Raw genomic sequence first — 8301 nt, forward strand, 5'->3', positions numbered from 1 at the left:
GTTGATGATGCATGGAGGAGATTGTAACCATGGCAATGAAACGATATACGATAAGATGAATGTAAAACTAATGTTCTCCCATGTAAACTATCACATAATTCACAATAAAACGTTTTAAAAGAAAGGTGCTGTAGGATAAGCACTGTACTGCTAACCAAGAAGGTTCAAACCCACCAGCAGCTCCTTGGAAACCCTATACAGGATCACTATGAGTCAGAACTGACTCGACAGCACTGAATAACATTTTATTAAAGGACCCACCTCGATGGATCCCCAAAGGAGCCATCTTTTGGAATACACCTCACTGCTTCAGACCTTCCTCTGCCTGACTGCAACTTCTACTCAAGGTCTCTGCTCCTCCTACTCCTTCTGCCAGGAAAACAGGAGTACCTCCTTTTATTGCACTTCGCAGATACTGTACTGTTTACAAATAGAGAGTCTATAGAGTCCACAGAGGGGACAGTTAAGTGGGTCCTGGGTCCCCATGAGCAGGAGTGAGGGGTGAAGTCTGTGGCTGGAGCTGGAGCTGGGGGGATGCCCAGGGTGGGAGAGAGTGTCAGCCCAGCTTAGCGGTCAGCAGAAAGGACAATGGAACCAGACAGTATCCTCGCCCAGTAGGGTCAGCCTGATCCACAGACGTGCTCCTAGGTGCAGGTCCTGGGGTGCAGAGAAGGTAGGGGTGGGTTATGGCACAGAGAGTGTCCTGGCGTGGCCAGGTCAATGGAGAGGAGGGTGTTCAGTAGCCCTGATCATCCACCCGGCTCAGTAGGGCTAATCATCTCCGCCACTCAGTGCAGCCCTCGCCTTGCCTTACCATCAGCTGCTCAATACTTTGAGGGAATTTCCTTCCTTTTACTTTTGGGGTGTATGTGTGCTGGGAAGACTTCTAGTGCCCTCTAGTGGGTTCACGGTGCTCTGTGTGTACCTGTGCGTGTATATCTGTGCATGTGTATATCTGTGTGTGAATACGTATACATATGTGTGCATGTATATCTGTGTGTATGTGTTTATATCTCTGTGGCTGTATGTGTGCATGTATATATATGTAAATATATATCCTGGTATGACACGGTAGGATAACCACAAGGTCAGTTTGAACCTCAAGGTTGGCAGTTCAAACCCTATACAGTTCAGAAACCCTATACAGGGTCACCAGTAACGGGAACCAATTCAATAGTACTTAACAACATTGTGTGCACGTGTTTGTGTGCTCCTGTGCCTGTCTGAATGTATGAGGGGCTTCAAAAAGTTTGTGAGGAAATGCTATTATCTTTAAATTCCATTTTTACATTAATTTTTTGAAATGCCCTTATGGTCTGTCCGTCTGTCTGTCTGTCTGTCTGTCTGTATCTGCGTGTGTGTCTATCAGTGTGTGTTTGCGTGTGTGTCTATCAGTCTATGTATCTGCATGTATGTGCTTGCATGTGTCTCTGTCCATCTGTCTCTGTCTGTCTGCATGTATCTCTGTGTCTATATGTCTGTCTGTGTCTGTGTGTATCTCTGTGTCTGTGTGACTGTGTCTGTGTGTCTGTCTGTCTATGTGTATCTCTGTGTCTGTGTGTCTGTCTCCAACTGTCTGTCTGTCTGTGTGCAGGCCATGCACGTAAGCTGGGGTGTGGAGTGTCAGGTTCACATGAAGCACGGGTGGACACTGGGCCCTCAGTCACGTCAATCACTCCTACGTAGACCCCTCTCGGCTTTTCTCCTGTCTCTAGCCACATTGTTCCCCATAGGCTGGCTCTGCCACCCACCCCATTGCATCTGCCCGTTATATGTACCCCAAACCTGCTGTCTCCAGACTCAACAAGCCCAGCCCCCAGAAGAAGCTCCCCCTAAGCCCCCTGGGCCCACCTTTGCATCCAGAGAGGCAGAGAGGGGCCCTAGGACCCCCTTCCCTGACCCAGAGCTCTGTGATGTGCCCTGGAGTCTGTGCCTACTCATAGCAGCCCTGTATTGGGTAGGAGTGGCTGGTGGATTTGAACTGTCACCTGGCATTCTAGTGCTTAGCCTATAGTGCCACATCAGGGCTCTGTGGAACGAGGTGACATAAATCTCCTAGAGAGCTGGGAGATACTTTCCCTTCTGAGAAAGAACAGACAACCCCCAGCAGGGTCTGCTCAGCTCTTCTGTCTCCCCTTACCCAATGGCCTGGACCCTCTGCCACACCTGGAGCCCCACACCCTCCAACACATTCTGAGAAACACAGTCATCCTCCACCCCTGGCCAGGGTGTTTTATACAGGGAACATTTTCCTCTGGGACTTGGGGCGGTTCCCAGGTTTTGAGTCTTACTGCCTCTCCAGACTTCGTGACCTTGAGCAAGTTTCTATATTCTGTGAGTCCTCAGAATATCCACCTGTAAAATGGGTACAGATGTGCATAAAATAAAAGCTCAGATGTTGCTTACACTGACACAGCTGTGCAATGGAAAGACACATCAAAGTCAGTGGCTCCCCTGGTGGCTGCTAACTGAACCCACTCAGTGCCTTCACAGAAGGAAGACCAGGTAGCCTGCTCCCTGTAAAGATGACAGCCTAACCCAGACCGTGGCCCCTGGACACTGGTCAAACATGGAGTTGAACCCTGCCCCTGGGATCAGACAGTCCTGTAAAGGGAACAATAACATGCGTGAGGAACGTGGGCCTCACAAGTCAACCCTAGGAGACCAACAGGGAAGTATTTGCCCAAAAGCAAAGCTCAGAAGGCAAGAAAGAGCATAAAAGAAGGACGAATAGAAACGGAGAACCCAGGGAGGAAGTGAGAAGAATGTTGTTGTGTCAAGAAAATTGCAACCAATGTCGCAATGCATCGTTGAATGGGAAACTAGCGTGCTCTGTGAACTTACACCCAAAATCACAATGAAAAGTTTAAAAAGCTAAAGTTGAATAAAATGGGCATATTAAAGTCTGCTGAATTAGTCTCTTAGAGCTCTCAAAACAAAGTACCACAAACCTGGTTGTCTGCAAGGGCAGATTTCTTCCACCCCAGCTCTGGAGGCTAGGGATCTGATCGGGGTCAGCAGTGTGGACTCCCACACAGGCTCTGAGAGATCGTCTGTTCCTACCACTCTCCTGGTTTCTGGGAGCTCCTGGGGGTACTTGATTGTAGATAACCTGTCTCTGTTTTCTCTCTGGCAAGGGCACCAGTCACATACCCAGGGTCTGCTTTATATTGTCGCTGAACAGATGCAGCCTCAGTAGAAAACAGTCTCCACCAGTGTTGGCAAATTGGCATCTCCCTGGTCAGCTGCAGGCTGACCTGTCCTGACTACTATTGGGGCTGCACCCCTTTCTGGCCCATCCACCGCCCCAATCAGCAGGCAGGGGGCACAGGGCTGGCCATGACCCAGCATGTGGACCTCAGGCACTCCCGATGATGCTGTGGGCCCAAGTCCAGGGCATAGGGCAGGGATCCAGGCCAATCCATGGGGAGACCATGGCCAGCAGGATAAGACTACCTGTCTGAGGTCACACAGAAAGGCCCTGGCAGGGTCTAGGTGAGTGCCCAGGGTCCACAGGAGAGGCAGAAAAGACACCCCAAGCTAGTCAGGTTAAGAAGGTGCAGCTCAACCTTACCACCCCTCCCTTCAGCCTCCAAGGAAGGCACCAGCCTTCCAACCCCTTCCTGAAAACCCATTGCTTCATGGCAGCCCCCATGTGTATCAGAGCAACACTGTACTCCACATGCTTTTCAAGGGACTAGTTTTGGAAGTAGATTGCCAGGCCTTTCTTCCACCGCACCGCTGCATGGATTTGAACTTCCAACCTTTCCTTTACTAGTTGAGAGCAATGAACTACACAGAACTACACCCCTAAGTGGACAAGTATGATCCTCTGACCAGCACCCCTCCCCACAGGATGTCCTTGTGCCTCCTCTTAGCTCCCTCAATGGGGCCTTTTCTCTTCCCCAAGCCTGGTGGCACTCAGACCGCTCCACCACCACCTTCACAGGTGAGCAGAGCCTGGACTATGCCACAGTATAACCACAGCACCTGCCAAGGTGATCTCTACCTGGAGCCATGACTGCTCCCAAATATCCAATCCTAACAATGCCCTGGGGGGAGGCGAGTAGGGGATGGCAGGTGCCACCACCATCTCTTTTACAGAAGAGGAACCTGAGGCCCAGATGGGCCTGTCTTCCCTGGATCAGGACTAGGTGCAGGTGGGGCTGGAAACCAGCCACTGTGGTTCTGAGGTCTTGCGTCCAGGGCACAGAGCGCAGCACAGATGAGCCGTTCCCACACTTAGTAACCCAACAAAAGACTCCTGTTTTAGTGCTGTGTGCAGGTGCAGGGACAGAGACACAGGCTGAATGAATATGGAAGAAGGAGTGGGACATATATACATGTTATTATCATCAAGCATCGTCAAGTTGGTTCCGATCTATAGCGACCCTGTATAGGGTTTCTGAGGAGTGACTGGTGAGCTTGAACTGCTGACTTTGTGTTTCAAACTTGCTTTACAGTTCAACACATTAACCCATAGTGCCAAACCAGGACTCTCTCTCTATCTCTCTCTGTCTCTGCCTCTGTCTCTGTCTCTGTCTCTCTCTCTCTCTCTCTCTCTCTCTCTCTCTTTCTCTCTCTCTGGTGGTTCAAACCCACCAGTTACGCCTCAGAAACCCCATACAGGGTTGCTGTGAGTTGGAACCGACTTGAAGGCACTTAACAACATACATACCTATACACATGTGGTGGTAGTGACTGTGTGCTGTGGAGTCAGTTCTGACTTCTATCATCCCTAGACAGGGTTTCCGAAGCTGTACACATTTACTGGGTCACATACCTCATCTTTCTCCCATGGAGCATCTGGTAAATTCAAACTGCTGACCTTGTTAGCAGTCCAGTTCATAAACCACTTCACTACCAGAGCTCCTTTACACTTGTTGTTAAATGCCACCAAGTCAGTTCCGACCCATAGTGACCATGTATAGGGTTTCCAAGGAGCAGCTGGTGAGCTTGAACCGCCATCCTTGAAGTTCAAATCGACTTTACAGTCCATTAACCCACAGTGCCACACCAGGACTCCCTTTACATTTACATATATACATGAAGTCCTACTGTGGCACTATGGGATAAGCACTGGACTGCTAACCACAAGATCAGTGGTTCAAACCCACCAGCCACTCCTAGGAAACCCTGTGCAGGGTGGCTATGGGTCAGAATCGACTTAACAAGCACTTAACAACAATAACACTAAAGGTTGGCAGCTTGAACCCACCCAGTGACTCCACAGAAGAAAGATCTGGTGATCTGCTTCCATAAAGATTCAAAATAAATAACCAATGCCATTGAGTCCGTTCAGACTCAATTCTAAGGTTTCTGAGACTACAAATCTTTATGGAAGCAGATAGCCTCATCTTTCTCCCTCAGAGCAGCTGGTGGGTTTGAACCGCTGACCTTGAAGTTAGCAGCTCAATGCCTAACCCACAGCACCACCAATGCTCCTTACAGCCAAAATAAAACGCCTATGGGACAGTTCTACTCTGCACACGGGGTCGCAGAAGTTGGAATCTCCTGGGCAGCAGTGGGGTTCATTTGGAGAGGCAGGGTAGTCAGGGGGTCCCAATACACCCCAAGAATCACGTACCTTTCACTGCTACAGTCATGAATCAGCTCTGGGCTGCAAACAACTAAGTCGGCAGGTCAAACCCACCAGCTGCTCCTCAGAAACCCTATACAGGATTGCTATGAGCCAGAATGGACTCCTGGTGTGGCGCTGTAGGATCAGCACTTCAAACCTAACAGCCGCTCCTCAGAAACCCTATACAGGGTCACTGTGAGTCAGAACTGACTAGAAGGCACCTAACAACAACAAGTCATCTCAACCTGTGGAGTTTCCTCCTTCCTGGAAAGGGACAAGGGGGACACTTGTTCACTGGATTTCCTCCATCTTCACACCTGAGTAAGGAGGGATTGGCCAGCTGTAGGAAACGGGGCATGTCCACACCTCACAGCAGCAGGACCCAGTACTCAGTGTGGGGGAGACTCCAACTTGGGGTACCCCCATTCCTCCTACAGTGTTAATATGCAGGTCCACCCCTTCTCCCTGCAGAAGGAGCCCCTGCCCAGGGTTGCATCCAGCTCTACCCACCGCTCCCTGGCCCCCCACCACAGGCTGAGATATAAATTAAAATTCAATTTCATTAAAACCAGTGAGAAATCAATCCCTGGCTAGAGCTAACAATGGCGGGCTGGGAGCCCCCCGCTTCCCCAATGGCCGTAATTCATGCGCCACCCCTCCCTCTGCTCTTGTTCACAAACTGCTAGAGCTGCACTTTCACCCAAATTGATGGTGCTGGCAGCGTCTAGGGCCTGAGTTACAGCTGCAGGTTTGATCGGAGACTGCATTATTCTGCATCTAATCCTCGCGCCCTGACAAGCTGTCAGGAAGGGCCTGTTGTTCCTACCGCCGGGCATTGTTCTCCAGCCAGCCAGGCTCAGAAGGACCTGCGTCCCAGACTGCACACACCCTACATCTGAGAGAGCTCAGTGCCGAGAGGACATCCCTGCCCTGCTCACCCTATAGGAGACGTGGATTTGATTCCCGGCCAGTACACCTCATGTGCAATCAGACAGGTATCCATCAGTGGAGGCTGGTGTGTTCCTGTGATGCTGAACAGCTTTCAGTGGAATGTCCAGACTAAGACTAGGAAGAAAGACCTGGTGATCTGCTTCTAATAATCAGTCCATGAAAACCCTCTGGAGCACAATGATCCCATCTGGGGATGGTTCAGGGCCCGGAAGCATTTTGTCTGAACCCTTCTGTGGGGTTGTTGTGAGTTGGGCCTGACTCACAGCTGCTCACAACACTTGCCCTGTGCCAGGCTTCCTGCCAGCTCTCACCCGTTTAATTCCATAAAACACAGTTTGCTGGAACATTCGTTTCACAGAGGTCAGGGGTTGAACTGTGTCCCAAAAAAGGATACACTGAAGTGCCTGTGAACGTAGCCTTGTTGGCAGAAATAGGATCTTTGTTTCAAAATCAGTTGCCATCAAGTCGGTTGATTCATGGAGACCGCATGTGTGCCAAGTAGAACTATTCTATAGGGCTTGGGTTTGTTTTCATTGTGGTTTGGGGCAAAGTTTACAGAGCACATTAGTTTTCCACTCAAAAATTCATCCCCATTTCGATTTGTAACATTGCTTGCATCCACTCAGTGTAACAGCATCCTTCTCACTTCTTCCCTGGGGTCCCCATTCCTAATTGTGCTTCTTTGCTGCCCATCCTGCCTTCTGAACTTTGTTTCTGGGCAAACGCCACCCTTTTGGTCTCATACAGTTGATTGTTCTAAGGAGCCTGTTTCTCACGGTGTTAGTGTTCATTTCATAGACATGTCTGTTGTTTGGTGAAAGTGAGTTCGGTTCCTGGTTTGAAGGGTGTCTAAGGATCATAGTCTTGAGGTTCCACCAGTCTCTATCAGACTAGTGAGGCTGGCATTTTTTACGATTTTGGATATTCATCTACATTTTTCTCCCACTTTGTCCAGGACCTTTTATTGTGATCTCCATCAGAGCAGCCCACAGTGGTAGACGCTTGCTGTCTAGTTCATCTGGTCTCAGGCTAGTGGAGGCTGAAGTTCATGTGGTCCATTGGTCCTTCGGGGCTCCATAGGATTTTCAGACTGTGACTTTTCAGAAGCAGACTGCTAGGACTTTCTTTCAGGGCACCTCTGAGTGTTAATAGCCAAGCTCTTAGCCATTTGTACCACACATAGAGCTTGTGGAATTCTGGACTCCTGGAAAACATGAAAACACAGCCCTGCACCCTGACATTCATAGACACCCAAGAGATGCTGCTGCCCCATGGGGAAATAAGTTGTACAGCAGTATGCATAGTTCCCATGCAAGGGAGTAGCTGTAAATGCAAAGCTTTGTGTCTGCAAGAGAGCCTGCAAATGCAAACACCACGCTGCTGGAAGCAGGGTTCACATCTGAGCTCTGGATTTGGGTTGGGGGTGGGGAGTGTTTCACTTTTGCTTTGATGTATGGGAATGCTGCAAGGGCTCACATCACTTCTGTAATGATAAGAACCATCAAGATTGGTTTCAAGACCTGTCTTCCCACACAGAGCATCTGGAAGCATCTGGAAATTTCCACATGCCATCTGGGCCTCAGCTGTTGAGTGGGAGGGGACTCAGACACACACACAGCTTCTGCCCTGGTGGAGAGCACAGTGCCAGCCACTGCACGTGAACAATCCTGGAGACCCAGACCCAGCCTGGACGGCCAGGACCCATGCAAATGGGACACCAGCTGCCCTGGGCCCTAGCATCCCAGAGGTAACAAGGTCCTACTGCACCC

This window comes from Chrysochloris asiatica, unplaced genomic scaffold, assembly GCF_000296735.1.
Source record: "Chrysochloris asiatica unplaced genomic scaffold, ChrAsi1.0 scaffold00034, whole genome shotgun sequence".
Lineage (NCBI taxonomy): Eukaryota > Metazoa > Chordata > Mammalia > Afrosoricida > Chrysochloridae > Chrysochloris > Chrysochloris asiatica.